At 33.2% G+C, this 21,197-nt stretch overlaps 1 long non-coding RNA gene across 1 annotated transcript; it reads left to right on the top strand.

Moving 5' to 3' along the window:
- The first annotated feature begins 2,250 nt into the window (after positions 1 to 2,250).
- LOC127984393 (uncharacterized) lies at positions 2,251 to 14,221 on the top strand. Its single transcript, XR_008160586.1, has 3 exons — positions 2,251 to 2,393; positions 6,231 to 6,404; positions 13,604 to 14,221. It is a non-coding gene; the product is annotated as an uncharacterized LOC127984393 (long non-coding RNA).
- The last annotated feature ends 6,976 nt before the right edge of the window (positions 14,222 to 21,197 follow it).

Genomic DNA, 21,197 nt, shown 5'->3' with positions numbered 1-21,197 from the left:
ATATATATATATATTTATAGTACTCTCTCTATATATTGTTGATTATTTCAGTTGTTTATGTGTGTATGTTTTATATATGTTCATATATTTCTGAATGAACTTTTGTGTGAAAGTATCATTAATTATTTTACATTTTATTTATTTATGTTTCTTTCTTTGTGTGTGTGTGTATATATACTGTCCACACACACACACACACATGTGTGTTTACATATTTTCATTTTTATTTATTTATATATATTTATTTAAACATATCTATGTATATTTGAGTACAATTTCATTGGTTATTGCTGGTTTATATATATATTAAAATAAATACTGTTCAACTGAACATGATTGAACTTAAAGAGCAAGCATAATGAAAAACAAACACATAGCGATCAATAAAAATGATATGAATTCTTATATCAGCCGCACAGTGAGTGCATTGATTTGTATAGGGCATGCAATGTTGTTCATTTATTTAATGATGAGCATTGTTCCCCCTCAGGACAATAAATGTAGTTTTTTCCAGCGCCCATCCGCAGTCTTTAATCTTATCATGTCAATATCATTCACTTTATTCTTTAGGTGGGTTTCTGCTTTGCTGTGCTGAACAATCTTCTTCTGCGTCTCCAGTATTCCCTACATATTGCTCATGAGCACTGAGGTTTGTTGCCAAACCAAAGAAAAACAACAGACATAAATAACAGTCTGTACTTCTGTTGAATAAATGAAAACACCTCGGCCTGTCAAGCTGACACAAAAAGAATTAGATTAGTTTGTCATGAGTTTGACTTTGACAGTTTAAAAAAGAAAACTTGGCGTTGATGTTTGAATGTTTTAGAGGACTTGTGTGCTTTGAATATATTGGATGAGGTCGATATTATAAGGAAAGAGTTTGAGTCAGATCAGTTAGATCAGAAAAATAAAGCATTCATGAAGTCTGTTCTGAGTTTAGCGGATGTAGCTACAAACGACAAGATGAAATTCACTTAGGATTTTTCATGAGAGGTTTTATGGATATGTTGTCAAGCCAATATAACAAATCCTAAAAAAGTGAAATGAGCAAATGCATTAGTCAGAAAACAGTCATAAAAAAGAACATGAGTAACCCGCCAACACTGTGTATCCTGGGAAAATATGAAACTTTCAAGAAATGAAATTTTCATAGGACTTTTTATTGCATTGAGCTTGGGTAGTACATTAACTTTAAGATGTTACTTTAGTTGAGTTTCAGGCTATTTACTATTTAGTAATCGTGTGATTTTAGTTAATTTAGTAGCTGTTAGCCAGCACCCCCCCATTATGGGACTCACAGCTGAAGTGCTCTACCTAACTTATAATTGTAACAGTGTCCTATACTTCAGTGTGTTACAAACATAATTTTGGTGTCTTTGGAAATAAGACCCTTTTGGCTTTACTTTTTATCAACCAGATTTGATAATGCTCAAATATATTAAAAGTTATAGACATTGAAGTGCCTTGAATTTTTTTTTACCACACTTAAATCTTTTTTTATTTGCTATAAAAATACATGAAATGAGTCCTGGAGCGATCTAGAAAAGTAATGGGTTGAAAGCCACATGTCTTGCGAGTTTCTATTTCAAATCTGAATAAGATTTCATGAAAAATGAGACTCCTGCAAATATTTTTTCTGAGACTATGTCTAGACCCCCCACCCCCCAAATATAAGAAAATATATTTCCTAATAGGATTGAAGGCTTCTACAAACTATTTAGTCAGTAAACATACCACGGCATAGTTTTTTTTCAATTATAAAACACTAGACAGAAACGTAGTTATCATATAAGTGATTTATTTGAGCACTAGAAACATACAAGAATAATTTGAGTAAAAAAATAAATAATTTAACTTTGTTTGCCAATTACAGAAAATCCTGAGATTGCTAGAAATGCAGCATTAACAATGAATTACGATGCAAATAAGTGCTGATGTCCACTTATACAGATGGTAATAACACAAATGTGCCTAAGTAAATAATTGACTCTCTCTATTCATATAGAAACGTTCACTTTGATAGCCGTGTTCATACAGTAATAGCGAGCTGATTTGGGCTGATTTGCACTCAAACAGATGGCAATCATGCAGATACATTCACATTCAACATAAAACACACTCTCACATACATAAAAACTGTTTAAAAATAAAACAAACAAAGAAAAGGTGATCGCTATAAATTGCCGCCTGCATCAGCTGACAGGTGCGTCAGAGCGCGTCACGAGAGAGCGCCAAATTCAAATAAACTATCTTCCGCCTATTTTACATTCATTGTTTTTTCCGTTGGACTAAACGTGATTCATGAGATATCGTTCAGTGGACCCTTACTTTTCTAACTAAACCGGGATTTACAGCTTTGGTTGTGTTTATGACTCGTTATTACGACGGATCTGGTATGTACAGCGTTTCTAATGTTCATGTTTGTATGTGTACTGCTTACACAAATGTAGCAAATACAGTCTTTATAAGCTTTCCATTGAAAAACAGCGATCTGTCGTCGATGCTTGAGGCTTAGATCTTTATAATGATACATAGATTGTCAAGTTTAAATTTGTCCCGTTTCATTTAATCTATTCATAAACACTGACACGTGCAAATTTAGTTGTTTTCAGACGAGGGAGTCGGAGTGGTTAAAAATATTTTTTTCTTTTTAAAATTATTTAAAGTTAAAATAAAATGTAATGTGTTGCCTTGGCTAAATAATTGAAATGTAAAAAATAAAATATAAAAAACATATTTTTTTTATTTAATTTCAGTTAACATTTATTTTATCTCATAACGTTAATATATGTTCTGGATGGTTTTTAACTGTTGCTTGAGTGGGTTTGTTTGAATCACGGACTCCACACATGATCAATAGTCAAATTAATTCTAGACTTAGTAAACACCACTAATGAATAAACGTTGTTTTAAGTAGCTCATTAATAAAAATCAGCAAGTTTAATTACGTTTATTTTTCATTTTAGTTCATGCTTCTCATCCAGACAATTATGTGCTAATTAGCTCTTCTGTACAGTCATTTCTGCTGGAGCAGCTTGAGTTGTGTGATTTATTTAGGAGCACAATGCTTGTACAATTAAAAATTAAACCTGTGATCTTTATGCTAACATCACATTCATATCAGATTGCCTAAGCTACTTGTCCATCAGGTATGCATTAATTAATTTATATATATATATATATATATATATATATATATATATATATATATATATATATATATATATATATATTTGTTTATTTTTGAAGATAAGTGAATAAAGATTTTTGGATATGAAAGTCCATTTCTGAAATGGGATTTTAAAATAAATAAAGGTAATTGTGGCTTTTTTTTTTTTTAAATCTCACAATTCTGACTTTATTTCTCAAAATTCTGAGAAAATTATATATATATATATATATATTGCTCTTTCTTTGTAATTATTTGTGAAATTTACTATCAATTTCTAGACTAAAAATATTTTCTAAATAAACTGTATACAGTAGTAAACAAAAATAAACAACAGCAGATTAATATGAACGTAAAAGCAACTGAGACGACTAACCCCTGAGAGCAAAGACATGATCTTTCTATCAGTCATTAATCAGTGTGCTGGATAAAGTGATGAAAGTATCTGCTCTGTATTCACCAAACACATCCAGCTCAGATAATCACCCTCCCTCGCTCTCCAGAGCCTCAATTAATGCGTGGAATTGTGATTATACCAATCTTTCCACCTTCAGCGCTCACAGATTAACTCAATCAAGGTGAAGACAACGTCAAAGGATCAGTCCATTCCTGATAGAGCCGTCAGATCTGGGACCTGATGTTTTTTCGGACACACTTTTTAATGCCAGATGCGTACACCAAACCTCATAAACCAAGTTGGGATTTATCAGGAATAGATTAATCCTGAACAGTTTGACAGCGTCTTCACTTTTGCAAATGCTTTTTCGAAAGTTATTTTAGATCATATTTGGGAAAAAACATTTACACTATTGTTCAAATTATTATTATTTTTTATGTTTTCTGAATGTCAGTTCAGTGTCAATGTTTTCAATTCTCCTCAGTTAATTTTCTTTTTATAAAAACATGAAATATTATGATTTAAAATACTAGCATTCTTTTTAAATATATAGTAAAATATAATTTATTCCTGTGATGCGCAGCTGTATTTTCAGCATCATTCCTCCAGTCTGCTCCACTAACATTTATTATCAACATTTTGTTGAATAAGTTTAGAATTTGAAACCCTGATATATCTATTTTTATTTATTCTTTTATAAATTGACACATCAAAAGAACATCATTAATTAAAAAAATTAAAGTTATGTAATACAAAAAGAAAAATACTGTCACTTTTGATCAATTTAATGCATCCTTGCCAATTAAAAGTATTAATTGATAAAAATAATAATAATAAAAAAGATTGTATAAAGAAAGATCAGAATTGTGTTATAAAAAACTGCAATTACCCATTTAAATATTTTTTTCTGTGGCAGAAGAAAACTCAGAATAAAAAAAAAAAAAAGAAGAAATTAACTTTTATTTTATTATCCCATGGCTTGCTTATAAAACTGCTTTTATTTGAAATGGAAATCTTTTGAAACATTATAAATGATCTTGCTGTCACTTTTGATCTATTTAATGCATTGCTGAATACAATTATTCATTTCTAATTAAAATAAACATGTTGTGTATAGTACATATGCAAATTGTATATACTGTAAAGTGTTGTAAGCCTCATTTATGATATTTGGGAAGGCGTTGCATGTATAACCTTTGCTAACTGACGAAGAATCTAACGCAACTATGATTTTGTAACTCATTCGTGTATGTTTTTAAGATATTCCGAGTTTTATGCACGAGGTCTCTGGAAATAATGGCAAGCGTTAACGTACTTTAGAGTAGCGCAGGAGCAGCTTTTCTCCAGACGTCATTACCACTCCAGCTAATCGAATCAGATCAAAGTTTAATGTTTAATTCACATTGAGGCTCACGCTGTGCCCATGACAGTGACGCAGCATTACAAATCACACATTTACACATTTATTAACATCAATGAGCAAACGTGTCTCTGGACGAGAATCAGAATGCTAAGCGCTGTGTGTTTTCAAGGTCATCGCTGATCGAAACCAATCCAGACTGATGTAGAATCATGCTTCAGGCTGAAAAAGAAGCTGCTCTAACATAATAGACATTAATGTGCTTGAAACCTAACCATCTGTGGCTACGAGTGAACACTAGTGAAAACCTATTGCTGAAAAATACCAAGAGAAAATCATAAGTGAATGACGTTGTGACTTGCATGTTAATATTTGATGGTAAAAGCACTCAAATGAAAACAATTTTAAAAAATTAAATATAAACATTTATTGCCAGCATCATTTAAGTTGAAAAAGTCACACTAGACGCTTTTCTGGCTTAAGATTTGGAACGACTTTCCTTCTGTCAGTCAGCTCAACTCTACACATCAGGATTAAGACCAGGTCAATTGATTATAGACAATTACTGTGTGTGTTCATCCGCGTCTTTCACTGCTGGTGACAACTGAGGTCAAACGGAGGGTGGCGAAACGTATCTTGTGCCAATTTTAAAAGAAACTGCGGAAACTTTGCCAGAAATGTCTTTGGACGAAACTATACTTTTATGGGTGTAAGGATCTGCCAACAGCTGAAGAGGCAAAGTGCAATGAAGACTAAGAAGTTCATTAGGCAACTGAGAAGAAACTCTGACGAGGGATGTGAACTCAAGACTTTGATTATGCAGTATTAAAGCTGTTCACCCAAAAATTAAAATTGGCTGAAAATATCCCCACTCTCAGGCCGTCCAATTTGTTTCTTCATCAGATATGGAGAAATGTAGCATTGTATCACTTGCTCAGCAATGGATGCTCTGCAGTGAATGGGTGCCGTCAAAATGAGAGTCCAAACAGCTGATAAAAACATCACAATGATTCACAAGTGATCTACATCACTATTAACTGATGGACTGAAGTGCTGTGGATTATTGTGATGTTTTTATCAGCTGTTTGGACTCTCATTGTGACGGCACCCATTCACTGCAGAGCATCCATTAAGTGATGTAATGCTGCATTTTTCCAAACTGATGAAGAAACAAACTCATCTGCATCTTGGATGACCTGAGAGTAAGTGATTTTTTTGCAAATAATTTTTTTTTTGGGTGAACTATTTTTATAAAGCTTGATAGATTGTCAAATAATAATAAATCATCTTGTTTCCACACACAGGGACCGTGGGCCTGCTTCGGGCCGAGCTGGCTGCCAGCCGTCCCATCACAGCAGAAGCACAGAGCCTGGAGGAGGAGACAGGAAACACGACCCAGACGCTGATAATCAGAGACGCAGATGTCTCTCTTCAGCTGGAATTACTGTGGCTTTAGAAGGAATCAAGGACGTATAGGGGTGAGAGATTAAATCTGCATTTATTTGCATTTGACAGGAGACTGACGAGTGAAAAAGACTGAATGACCTGAAACTACCTTTCAACATTTGTATTTGTATTTTTTTTACTGTACTATTTAAAGCAGCAAAACACAGTATAAAGTCATCATGAATAAAAATGCAATTATAAAAAATATATGTTTAAAAAAATTAAAATTGTATTTTGCATCTGAAACATTTAGGGACCATAAAAAATTAGGGTTTATGAATAATTTTGAACTATAAAAATAAAAAAATATACAATTATATTTATATAATATATGTATTTATATATAAACCCATTATATGAAAACTTTAATATAAATATAATATAATAATATAATATATATAATATAATATAAATAGTTCACTTTTTTTTTTTTTTTTAAATGTTAAATATCATTTTCTAATTTTTATTATAATATTTGATATTTAATATGACAATATTTTTTTATATATACAGTTTTTATAGAATTATTTATTTATTTATTTATTTATTATTTATAGTAATGGTTTTAAGTAAGTACATTTTTTATGTAAAACATTTTTTTCCATTCTTTTGAATAAATATGACCCAGATACATTCTTGACAGGTTTTGTGAGAATCACCCTTATAGAAAAAAAAAAAGGAATCATATTAACATATTTTTCAATCAGCAAGCGACTAAGTATCGTCTGTCTTTTTCACACAGGGACGTTATGCAGCTTCATTAAATGGCTCACACTCCGTCTTTGTTTTTGATAATTATCTAAGGCATCAGTCATTAATTACTCGCTCATTTCCCAATCAAACGACACAAGCTTTCACGCGCTGATTCCAGTCGAAGCTGCTGAATCTGTGACCGCTCACATGCCATTCAGTGAATGCAGATTCTCCTTTTCTTCACAAATCAGTGGCATAATGAGGTGAAAGAGTGCTATTGCAAAGCTTTAGATGAGAGGAAAAAACTGCATGGAACTGAAGATGATTTTATAGACAGACACCTTCAACATGTCAACATGAAATAGAGTTATTGTAGTGTGCTGTGTTTTCAAGTAAAACAGAGTATTCTGAGAGCAACTGTGTGTGTGACTTCATTTAACCACCAGGAGTGAACAGAATAGTGAAAACTACACACACACATATAATTATTACATTTTGATTCAAATGTTGTGGAAGTTCTTGGCAAAAACTTGCCTCAAAGGCTGTATTTTTACATTTCTTTTAGTTGTCATGTCACGCATAATCATGATCGATAATTATGCCAACAAATAAGAACAAGCGCTTAATAGACTTAAATCCAAATACATTATCTTGGATATATGCCACATACAAAAACATCCCAACATGCACCTGTCTACTTTATTAACTCCATAAACTAGAGCGCCAATAACAAGCTAACAGAAGCTTATAAACAGTGGACATGGCAACCCTTTGAGAGCACACTCTGCGAAGAAGATTATGTTTGTTAAATCCTTCCAAACATAAACAAAACAAAACAAAATCTTTTGTTGCAGAAATATTTCTTTGTTTAAAAATCACAGATATCTAGCATGCAAGACATTTCTATCACAATTTGTAGAGCAAGTCCTATTCTGTACAAACAACATTACAATTTATGGGATTCATTCTTGTATTTTAAATGCGGTTGTCCAAATGAAACTTTACAGTGTAGCTTTAAAGCCTTAAGGAGGTTATTTACAGACTTTTTTATTATTATTATTCTTTAGAATAAAATTCTTTAGAACGTGGCTGTAGAACAATCTCGAGAAGAAAGATTAGAACATTCTTAAGAAATGTTTTGGGGAATACAGTCTGTTTTCAGATTTTGTTTATTTATTTATTTTATTTGTTTGTGTGTCCATCAAAAAATAACAAAGTATTTTTTTATTATCTGTAAGTTTTGTTTATATTTTATAAATTTTAATAGCGGATTTTAAAAAGAATTTACAAATGGTTTTAAATGTATTATTTTTATAGTTAAATGTAAAAAATTTTTTTTACTTAAAATTGTTTCAATTAAAAGCATGTACACATCTGCCATGCATTGCATGCAACATATATTATAAATAAATATACAGGTATATTATAAATTATGCATACTATTATTTTTATTTATAATATATCTAATAATATAGTGGCATGCATGAAGTGTACAGTAACTGGAATATTCCACATTTTGATGAGTGAGTTATTTCAGCTCGTTTGAAGAAAGTAAATCATTCCTATAATGAAGACATTAGCCAGTGAAGATCTCTGGGAAGAAGACAACGCATCTCTCTCGCTTTGATCTCTGAATCTACAGACGGATCTGGAGATTAAAAATGTCTTTCCACGAATCATAAATTATGTACATTTCCCCAGGAACTGACTAACTGAGCCATTAGATCTTTATGGTTGTTAATACTTTTCCCTGTGTATTTATAATAATAATAATTTGCTCCTGTTGAAAGCTGCAGATGAAACATGGGCTGGTTAATACGGCATAGTGGAGCCGATGACATTTAATGTCGTACAGCAGCATGTTTAATGAGCGTTATTCAGGAAAAGACATCTCACGCTGTAAACGGATGCACACATACTGTACATACACTGGACCAAAGGAAATGTGCATTAAACAATGTGATTCAGTGCTGCTTGATCAGGATTCATAACTAAGAGTGAAGTTATGTGTTGAAAAGAGTATTCTGTGTTAGTCTGCCAGACTTTATTAAATTGCATGTTTAATTAAGTAAGTGATGTTCATTTAATATCATGGAAATGACTAGTGGATTTGCATTACTTCCTATACATTTCGGATTAATTTCAATTTGGCTAATTATTGCTTCCGTTTCTTTAGTATCATAGTGCAGTATACAGTGCGCTTTGATTGCATACTCCACATTTTATCATGTAGATGATATGAGTGTTGCATGAATTCAGAAAGAGAATTAAAGGCCAAAAATGCTCAAATTTAAGAACTAGCTTATCGGATATTATATTTTATTTTATTTTCACTGACTAATGAACATTTGCTGAACATTTAATCACCCTCGGGCCATCCAAGATAGTTTGTTTCTTCATCAGATTTTGAGAAATGTAGCATTACATCACTTGATCACCAATGGATGCTCTGCAGTGAATGGGTGCCGTCAGAATGAGAGTCCAAACAGCTGATAAAAACATCACAATAATCCACAAGTAATCCACATCACTCCAGTCCATCAGTTAACGTCTTGTGAAGCTAAAAGCTGTGTGTTTGTAAGAAACAAGTCCATCGTTAAGACATTTGTACGTATCTTAAAATCATTGCTTCCAGCTTAAAATCAAGTCCATAATCCATAATAACACTTCCTGTTGTGATGCCTCATCTGAATAAGGAGAGAAATATGCACAGATCAAGTAAAAATGGTCCAAAATAGTTTTAAACAAATATGTGGGTGCATTTGATGTGAGAGGACAGCACAGGATGGACATTTTCATTGGATGAAGCGTTATGAATATGAACTCCTATTTTGTCCAGGAGTGATGGTTTAAAATAAAAAAAAATGTCTTAATGATGGATTTGTTTCCTACAAACATGCATCTTTTCACTCGACAAGACGTTAACTGATGGACTGGAGTGGTGTGGATTACTTGTGGATTATTGTGATGTTTTTATCAGCTGTTTGGACTCTCATTCTGACGGCACCCATTCACTGCAGAGCATCCATTGGTTAGCAAGTGATGTAATGCTATATTTCTCCAAATCTGATGGAGACACAAACTCATCTACATCTTGCATGACCTGAGGGTGAGTAAATGTTCAGCTAATTGTCATAGTAGTTATTCTAGTAACATTCGAGCAGATGGATTTGATCAGAAAAACACATGCACTAACAATCAACTGTAAATTCCTCACAGATTCGGCCAATTACACACAATTCAGCTGACACTAACAAATCATTCATCATCACGGCAGCCATCTCACTTGAGCGTGAGACAAATGCATGCACACGTAAACCTGTCGCCTTGATTAAATCGGGTCATTTCAGTCTGAAATCCATAGTAAATTACGCAGCAGACTTCAGTGTAATGTCATTGATTCCAGCCGTATTGTGATAAACTACCTGCAGAGTGATACCTTTTCTCCGTTTCTAACCAGAAATGCATCCATCTGCTCTGAGAGCTAGCAAGATGATTAATTGTTATTGAAAATATCATCTCTTAGTTACTGATTGCACGGTATTATTTTAAAATATAGATGTGAATTCAGTAACTAGATGTAGCTCTTTTGCTTTTGATAGGCCCTTTATTGGGACTCTTGTCTCGTAATATTGCATTTATTTATTAATCTAATTAATCTCACAGATGAATAAGCAGGTTTATATACTGTAATTAAACTTCTTTGAGATCTGAACAGAAGTGCACTGAAAAGCGGTTCTCCAGATTCACTCTTTCCCAGACGCACAGTTTTAATAATGATGAAACAGTGATGCACTGCAATATAATATATCTTTATAGGTAGTTACAGTAGGTAGGCAATGCTCTAGTATAGCACTGCTTATTTATATTCTATGCAAATGAGGCTCATTCTTGAATGTGCTTTATTAGCAGGCTTAAGCGAGTTTCACTTTTGACGAGTGTGAATTTGAATCAAGTTGTCTAGAAATCACAGAAAGTTGACTTGGAGTGACAGGAATAAAATACTGATTTGTAATTCAGCACAGGTTTTGTATTCTGGGAAATTAAGTGTTACTCAGCTTTTGTCTGCAAATGAATGTCTGTAAAACCTTTTAAATTTGCATTCATGTTACAAAGCTGTCAATTCAACTCCAAACCAAACAGTTAAATGTATTAATTGAGCTGAATTAATTTGACTAATTTATTACTGAAAGTTTACTGCACTTAATAGAAAAGTAATGTCAACTCAAAAACTGATTACTTTCAACAAAATAAAATGGAGAGATAAAATGTTAATTGTATTTTAGTAAATATTCTTTAGTGAACTCAAATGAAATAGGTTTAATAATAACTATTAAAATAAATTAGAACTATTGGTATCTAAACTTAAGAAATAAAATTAAAATAAGTTATCATAACCGGTTTTAAAGAGCAGTAATTTGGCATTTTTAAATCATTACAGTATAAAAATTGCATTTTTGATTGATTTATTGATAAATAATTGATAATATTTTGAGCTGGAGTTTTTATTTTCTCTTTCCATTAGTTTTAGAAATTGTTTAGTAAATATATATTTTAATATGTATAGTGTTTATTAACCTTTATTTATTAGTTCTAGTTATTTTTATACTTTTGTTAAACTAAACAAAAATGAGAGATGTTGCCTTTACAACTAGAAACCAGAATAATAATGATAACTGATTTTACAGTATTCATATTCAAGTGTATTAGTTTATTACTTACAGTAGATCATCTTGCATGTGTACAGAACATGTGCAAAGAGTAGCGTGGTATTTCAGCCACATAATGACACTTTATTCAATTTAATTGTGATTTTAGATGCATTCTCAGCCCTGTAATATCACTATATGACTGGATTACAGTGGTGTGTTGTGTATTTCTGGGGTCATGCACCATTCCCTCGCTCTCCAGGTTGTCTATTACAGATGAACTTGATTAGCACTCATTTTGTGGGCGTGTTTGTGCCATTACCTGATTTGCATTAGTTCCTCCAGTGACACAGACAGTGCATGGAAATACACAGCACAATGAATTCCCCCAGCGTGTTGTGACATTACCCCAAACGCGTCTGTTTACTGCTTATGCTCTTCTTTCTGTGTTGTTGATGAATTTACAAAGCTAGGGTTTGACATCTTGAGACATGATCCTCAAACAACACCTCAACTCCACAGACTGCTATTATTTCTGCCATATATCTTGTGCATTCATACGTGCCACTTACGAGTTTAGAGATGCTAAAACGATACCAACAGAATTGATTGTGGTAAAACGCAATGCATTCTGGGTGTTTATTTTCCTTTTGTCAAATTCAGATACGGTTGCACTGCAAACTGATCTGTACTGAAGAAAACATGCGTTTGAGACTCAGAATAATCTGATTATTGAGCTGTGAGATGCTACAGTTTATGTATTAATGTTTGTCATTTTTCAGAGGATAATGAATGCATTTACTGTAAGATGTGGGAAACACACATTTATATAAAGCACATACGAGTTAAACTATGTGGAGTTTAGGAGTTAATTCAAATGCATTTAACACACAGATGTTTGGGGTCAGAAAGTCTCTTCTGCTCGCCAAAGCTGTGTTTGTGATCAAAAAACAAACACCAACATCAACCATAAAAACAGTACAATTGTGAAATAATATTACAATTTAAAATAACTGTTGCATATTTTAATATCTTGTCAAATGTAATATATTCCTGTGATCAGAGCTGCGTTTTCAGCATCATTTCTCCAGTCTTCAGTGTCACATGATCTTCAGAAATCATTTTAATATGCTGATTTGCTGCTCAGGAAACATTTCTGTAACTGTACAGTATTTAAAACTACTCAGCATTTTCAAATACATTTTTAGCAGATCAAATTAGAAATAACAGATTATATTGTTTCTATTTTATTAGATTTTTTATTATATAAAATTGAATCATTGGATACAGTCTTTGATGTATCATTTATTATCATTGATAGACTACATTAGTTTTTATTAAATATTTTTGATATTATTATATAGATTTTTAAATACATTTTTATTAAAATAGGGTAATAATGTAGTATAATACGAGATTTATTAGCAATTTTTGTAGGCGGGTCATTTTTGACCCAGGTCAAAAAAAGCTGTGGAAAAATACCAAAGTGATTTAGTTAATGAGTTAATTAATTTAATTATTTTTTATTTATTAGTTTCAGTTTCATTTATGAATTAACTTTCCCTTAAATTATTTTCTGCTTATTTAAATAAAAATAGCAGCAAACCAAGAGCAATACATGTATTAAAAAAAATTCTGGGTTTGGTAAGTCACATTTGCTCACCAAGGCTGCATTTATTTGATCAGAAATACAGAAAAAAATTAAATAAATTGTAAAATGTTTTTCAATATAAAATAACTATTTCCTATGTGAACATACAGTAAAATGTAATTTATTTCTGTGCTGCGAGGCTGAATTTTCAGCATCATTACTCCAGTCTTCAGTGACGCATGATTTTTCAGAAAGTTATCAATTTTTAGTGGAAATTTTGGTGCAATTTATTTTTCAGGATTCTTTGAAGAGAAGAGAATGTGTTTCTGACCAATCACAGTGAGCCGAGGCCACGGCTGACAGGATGTTAATTTACATGACAACACGAGCGGCCAAAGAAAGTGTTAGCTACAGGAAATCAGTTAATGCAGAGCCTCTGACCTGAGCACGAACAAATGTTCTTTTGAGAGACTCACATAATGCTTTTAGAAATCCCTGTGAATATAGTTGACCTTTTTACAGGAAGTGGAAGTGAATTATAAAAGGGACAGATCCATACACGATGCTATGGATTACAAAAGACTCTTATCTGCTTAAAGAGGAGCTTGGGATACATGTTCCCATTCCCAGTGGAAATCTGATGGCTTCCTCGTCTGCTGGATTTGCAAACGCACGCATGTCAAGATGATCGGTGGTGTTAAAGTTAGAGAGGACAGCAGGCTTCACCCCACAGAGAGTGCAAATGGAGCTAAAATTAAATCACACACTTACTGTGTTTTATTGCAAAACCTCCTTGTTTGCAAGCTTTTATATACTGTATATTACAAGTCATTTGTACCATTTTGGATTAATGTGTCCTCACTCGATAAAATTATTATTATAATTTTTTTCAATAATGTAGAACTGTATATACAAAGTAAGCGTCATGTATTTCTATGTGCAAATCAGAGTCATCTGCTAAAATGCTAAAATGCCAGAGTGCTTTGAAATGCTTGTAGCAGGTGTGTGTTATTCTTAGTGAAATCTCTCCTGACGGCTGAACTCATGATGTGCTCACACTCTTCACCTCTCACACTGTTCTCCTGTTTCTCGTTCAGCCAGAGGACTCGGTAATTGGAAAGATAAAATCAATAACAATTGAGGATAGGATATGTGTACACACACACACACACACACACTCTCAGTAGAGGCAGAAACGAGCAGCAGTAGAACAGGACAGATGCACAGCAGTCTCTCTGTTATTCTGCTCAGGTTTTTTTTATGTGGGATTGTGAAAATTTTATGAATGGGTTCAGATGTTGGTTTCAATCACTAACCCCCAAATATTAATAATACTACTACTCTTAACAAACCACAAAATAAATGGAAATAAGTAGAACAGTTTTAAGTTGGTATCGATAAACAATATTGTAATAAAAATGTTTTATATGGTTTATTCAATGTCTATAGTTTTTATTATTTTATCTTATCAAGATTACTAAAATGTGTGTGTGTGTGTGTGTGTATGTATGTATGTATATATATGTATGTATGTATGTGTGTATATATATATATATATATATATATATATATATACACACACACATTTTTTTTTTCTAAAACCACACAAAACTGCTACTTGAAATAAATCTATACATCTTTTACTTTTAATAAAAAAAACAACAACAGCAACAACAAAACTAACATTTAAAGTAAAAATGCAAAAATTAAACATTCCAAATGTTTAAAAAACTATAATAATATCTCAATTGTACAAAAATAAGACTGTGGAGATATGAGTCTTTGTAAAGCAATCAAAATCAGTCTCTGATGAGGTTTCATTGCGTTAAGAGGTTTTCATAAGTTAAGACACTCCCTTAGAAGTCAGCTTAGTCTTGTGCCTTAGTGTGTGTGTGTGTGTGTGTTGTAGATGTATCTGCTGCTCTCACCACTTGATCTGATTGATTTCACATCACACAACTAATTACTGTGTGCCTTCAGGAAACCAAGAACTCCAGTACATCACCACTAGCACTTCCTGAGGAGTGTGTGTGTGTGTGTGTGTGTGTGTGTGTGGTTAACTTGATATTAAAGCTGGTGTCTTTGATAGTTTTGATGGTAAAATACTGTCTCTGCAGAGTCACCTATAGCAGTTTGACTTGAGCTGACTGTGGCTCTTTCAGAAAGTCTGTTCATTTGGGCGTTTGTCATGTCAGCTCGTGCACTGCTCTGGTATACTGTAGAAATCTGCGTTTTGTATTGCAAATGTTGTTGTGAATTGCAAAAAGCCCTTCTTAATCATTGGTTGCTGTGGATAAAAGCATCTGCTAAATGAATAAATGTAACTTCTGATTCATCAAATGACAGTATATTCTTGTAAATACAGTAGTACAATCATATTTTATATATATATATACTGCAATATGTGCTGTACTTTATATTCTCTCTCTTTGTCTCTGCAATTTTACGTATAATATTAAACCTTATAAATCTATCTATCTATATCTCTGTCTGTCTATCGTTCCATCTATCATTCTATTTGTATATCGGTCTGTCTATCTGTCTATGTAGAATATAATTTTAGAATATAATAATTCTTAGATAAGAAAGATTCTGACATTATACACACACGCACGCACACACACACTGTTTATTATACTGTCTTGTTTGCTTTACATTTTGGCAAATGTAGTGGTACAGTATTGTGAGTGTAATTTGCTGGGATGCTAATCTAAAGAGCAGTTAATAGTGTAGAAATAATGCTGCAGCTTTAATGTTGCATGTGCTGCTTCTCATCCGTGTGTTTTACTGTTTAAGATCATTCCTAACTTTATTTTTGGTATATGGGAACCGTACAGAAATGTGAAACGGCTGGTCTGACTGCATTGGCCTCTCATCAGAGACTCAGTGCATGTTTCACCTCCCATTGATCACAGATGCCAGTCTGATATTGATTGAAATAGAAGTCATTATGTCTGTAGAGATTGGGCTTCATTTGAGAGCGAAAGAGACTGAAGGAGGAAAAATGAGCAGAACTATAAGAATGCAAGAGAGCGGGATTTTTACACTGTCTAAAAAAAGTTTGTGCAAGTGGTTGCATATATTGGATTTATCAGATGATGTCAGGTATTTTTTATATATATTTTAGCTTTATTTTCATATTTCATATTTTCAATTTTATTTTAATTTTAATAATTTAGTTTTTTTTATAAAAAACAAATTCATTATTTTTCTCAGTATATTTTCTATTTAGTCATCATTCGTTTATTTCAGTTTGATTTAGTAATTAAAATACTTCAAATTAAACCTATTCATTTTAATTTGTTGTGAAGTAAACATTTCTAGTTTTCCTTTCAAACATAACTGGTTTTCCATCTAATATTTATAATTAATTCTATTTCAGCTTCATTTTAATTACTGAAAATGATATTTAATAGTTTAACAATAACACCACTGGGCAGCATTTAATGATTTTATCAGTATTATGCATGCTGTTTTTATAGTTCAGTTTAATAAAAAATATAAATGTATAAAGATATATTTTTCATTCTGTACATTATAAGGTGATGGACTTTTAGTTGAATATTTAATTTATTAATTGAAAATAAACTATAAGTGGTATTTGTCATTTATAGTGAGGAACCACAAATGCTTTTGGTAGATTTTACACTCTAGATTTTAATGCTCAGTGGTTTGTTCATATCATTAACTCTAAATATAATCAGCAGCAGTAGTAATGCTTGACTTAACAAACACCTCTAAATATAGAAAACTGAGCTCAAGCATCTTCCATGAAGAAAAATGTATTTGTAGAGAGTGGTACAGCACAAATCATGAGCACTAACCAACCTTCACACCGCCGTTACAGGCCACTGCAAGGTGAAATTCAGAGCGCACACACACAGTAATTAAACACATTCATTACACAAGACACACAGAAGCAGAAAACAGCATTATTGGAGTGGGATATTTTCCCTGCCGGCCTGGCCATCGCTCTTCATGCAGCGGGTCAATACGACGGGGGATGCTCTGATGCTCTGTAACCCGTCTGACCGCTGCCATGAGCAGCATTATCTCAGGGCCAGCAGCAGGACTGATGGGATTTCATTCTGCTCTATTATCTTGCTCCGCTTTGGCTTCTTGAATTAATGCGACCTGTTTATTTATTCTTGTTTCTGCCGTGTAGTTTCCTGGATGATTATTGAGTTTCTTTGCCAGTGTCCTCAAATTAAAATGCTAAGTGTGCTATATATAACCAGATTTGTAGAGTTCTGGAGGTGTTTTTCGGGTGTTGTGGGTGGTTGTTAAAGGCTCTTAAAAGTGGTTGTTTGTCATTGTACTAAGCTGCTTTGAAATAATCTATATTGTGTGTTGTGGGCACATATTGGTAGGTTTTTAGGATGTACTTGTGACTGATTTTGAGGGTGTTGTGAGTGGTTTCGGAGTGTTGTGTGTTTTTTTTTTTTTATTTGTTGTGGGTGGTTTTTAGTGCATTGTGGGCAATTGTCTGGGGGTGGTTTTTAAAGCATCATGTATGGTGGTTAGGGCATTTGGTTTTAGATCAATGTGGGTGGTTATGGCATTTTGGTTAGTTTTAGTAGGATGTTGCTGTTTCTATGGACAATGTGGGCTATTGTTAGTGTATGGCATTTGGGGTGGTTTTAAGGTAGGATGTTGTGAATGGTATAAGGAGTCGTGGGTGTTATTAGGGTAGAGTACTGTGGGTGATTATTAGGGTGTTGTAGGCTGTTATCAGTGCATTGTTATTGGTTTTTAGGGTAGGGTGCTGTTGATGTTTGTTATAGGGTATTATGGGATGTGTTTGGTGTTATGGGTGGTTTTTAGGGCATTGTGAATTGGTTTTGAAGGTGCACTGAAGGTGGTTTTTAGGGTGTTGTGGGTGGTTTTTAGATCATTGTCGGTGGTTGTTATGAAATAATTATTAATTGGTGTCGCCATTTTTTAGGGTATTGTGAGATATTGTTAGGGAATAGCAATGTGGGTGATTTTTAGGGTAGGATGTTGTGAATGGTAAGGAGTCGTACAGTAGGTGTTTTTGGAGTACAGCACTGTGGGTGACTCTAAGGGTGTTGTAGGCTGTTATAGGGTGTTTTTTATGGTGTAATGGTTAGTTTTAGGGGCTTGTGGATGTTTTTTAGGGTGTTTAGTGGTTTTTAGAGCATTGTGGGTATTTTTACTGTGTTGTGGGTGTTTTTAGAGTATTGTGGGTGGTTTTAGGGCATTGTGGCTGATTGTTAGGGGTGGGTTTTAGAGCATTGTGGGATGTTTTTGGGTCATTGTGATTGGGTTTTAGCGTGGGAAGTTATGGGTGGTTACTATGACATTGTGGGCTGTTGTTAACTAATGGTTTTGTGGGTGATTGATGAGTGCATTGTGAGTGTTGTAGGTGATTTTTAGGGTTGTAGGTGATTTTGCAAGCTAGAAAAAAAGAACTTTGTAAATACAAAAGATTACATTTTCTCTCACATAACTATATTTTTAGGTTAGGCCAGCGTTTTAATTGTAGGTGTTGGTTGTTGTTTGGGTAAATGTGTTTTTTTTTAGGCTTTAAGGGTGTTGTGGTTCGTTTTTAGGGTGTTTTGAGAGCTTTTTGGGTACAGTATGTGGGTGGTTGTTTTTATAGTAATTTAGTAAATGCTTGTAAATAAAGTTACATCTAGTAAAGTTAAAATTGCAGTTCTTCTGAAGTAACCTGAGGTTAAATGCAACAGTCAGCAGTTATGGCTCATGGACATGCAATAAATCCAGATAGTAGTAGAGTTGTTTACTGTTGTATTGAGCGGAGGAAGATCACTCTAATTGAGCGGGTCAGGCAGTCGTTATGTCCGAGTGCGATGGTCTAGACCTTGAAATGGCTCATTGTGTAACTGTGGACGCAGGTTTAGTGCAGGTGCAGGATTGGCAGACGCTGTGACGGATGCAGTAAGCAGCAGTTATCGTGCTCCGCCAGCAGGGCTGCTTCTAATCTTTTAATGCAGATTTGGGTCGCTGTAGAACCTTCTCACAGACTGGAACCCTGTTTTGACTTTCTGAAAGCAGGTGCCATCGTCTCCGTGGGGGTCTGCAGTGTCTGTTTGCCTCTATTTGTGCAGAAGAGCCAGCAGCCCTGGAGGACGTCCTGCTACGCTGGCAGAGAAGCAGATCAGATGTGCTGGATTCACGTGTGGATGACACGCTGATCTGCACGCTCTACTAACTCTTCTGTCACCTGATTTACAGCGTCTTCTTTAGCTTGAGTGAGACTCACAGACTCTTGGATTCTGCTGAAGGGCATCAGTTATGGCTCTCTGAAATGATTATTCTGATTGATCAAACGTGACATTCTGTCTTCAGATATTTTATGTAATGATACTAAACTGTTAAATTTTGCTTTTCAATCTTTCATAGTATTTTTTTCTTCCTGTATCAATATTTATCACTATATTCATTTTATGTTTGTTACACCTTGAACATAAACATAACTTTTTAGTTTTAAAATCACAGATTAAGTTACCTTTTGTTTTATTTCTTTCCTCCTATTCTGTTTTGTTTTTCAAATTTAACCAATGTTAATATCATTTTAAAACCGAGAATTTTTGCTGAAATAAAAATATATACAGTGTATAAAAAGTGTGTAAATAACTTATACTTGAAATAACAAATGTTAAATTACGTTTTTTTTTATTTCAGCTAATTTCCAAGTAAAAATTTCTTATTGTAATTTAGTTTAATTTGAAGTTCTGAAAAAAAAAACTAAAACAAAAAAAAAATAAATCACAACAAAATTACTCAGTTTTGCTAAAATTTTAAAGAAAATGTAAAAATTGATTCAAAATATTAACAAAAACTATAAACGTATGGTGTCAATCTTTAAAAGAAGATTTGTCTTTTAAAAGGTAATTAAATAAAAATATTAAAATCAACATTCAGTTTATTATATATAAATTAGTTAATAAACATAATTTAATTTTTTTATATATATATATATGACTAGCTGTAGGCTACATTTCAGAAATCTAAAACTTTATTATCATTTATTGTGGATTTAAAAAAAATCTATCAGTTTGTTACCCAGCTCTACCTACCTGCTTTGTCAAGCAGTCTTATGATAACATGCATATTTGTTTTGTGTTGTGTTTCCAGCTCTGTGGTTCATTTAGTTTTAATGACCGACTGTATGTTCTCTCTCACTTATAAAACTCATCTGACTCTGAATTCTGACTGGAGGAGTCTGTGAATATGATCGCCCGTTTGTTTACTTCAATGTGTGTCAAGCATAGACAGTCTAAAGTAAAACTAATGAACCATATTACTTGGCTGAAGATTTATCATTTTAATTTATAGAACATTGGCATCATTTATCATATTGCTCGTGTCTCTCATGGCCACGATACGCTTCAGCTCGGTGTTTCAGTAGTGTGTGTGAAAGAATGATTGAACGAACACAGCTGCATTGTTTGAGGAGGCGAAAGGAATCATTGTGCTGCACGGATCTGTTCTGTCGATACAGACTCCTGGTCAGTCTGCTGGTTTCCAGCTTGTTTGAGCAGCTAATCAAGAGGCTGTTGCATTAGAGACCTCACGCTGGACTCGCCGCAGGCACTGACAGACACGAGGGTGTTGCCAGATTGGAATCCATTATGAGCGATTCTGCTCATGTCTCCACATCAGCCAGCAGCTGATTCCACTGCAGTCACTGCCTTTGATTCAGGACTCACATTTTGTGTTGCACATCATGTGAAATATTACTTAGGAGTGTTTATTGTACAAAGGAAAAAAAAAAGCAACCTCAAAATCAAACATATCCTAAAACCTTCAATTAAAATGTTTTTACTAATAATACAGTGAATCAACAATGTTCAAAATTATTAAAAAGAATAGGCACCTTGACAATTTTCTAAATGCATAAATTG

The sequence above is a fragment of the Carassius gibelio genome, chromosome B20 (assembly GCF_023724105.1).
Source record: "Carassius gibelio isolate Cgi1373 ecotype wild population from Czech Republic chromosome B20, carGib1.2-hapl.c, whole genome shotgun sequence".
Taxonomy (NCBI): domain Eukaryota; kingdom Metazoa; phylum Chordata; class Actinopteri; order Cypriniformes; family Cyprinidae; genus Carassius; species Carassius gibelio.
Note: the sequence above shows the minus strand (reverse complement) of the source record. Positions and strands in the feature narration are given on the sequence as shown.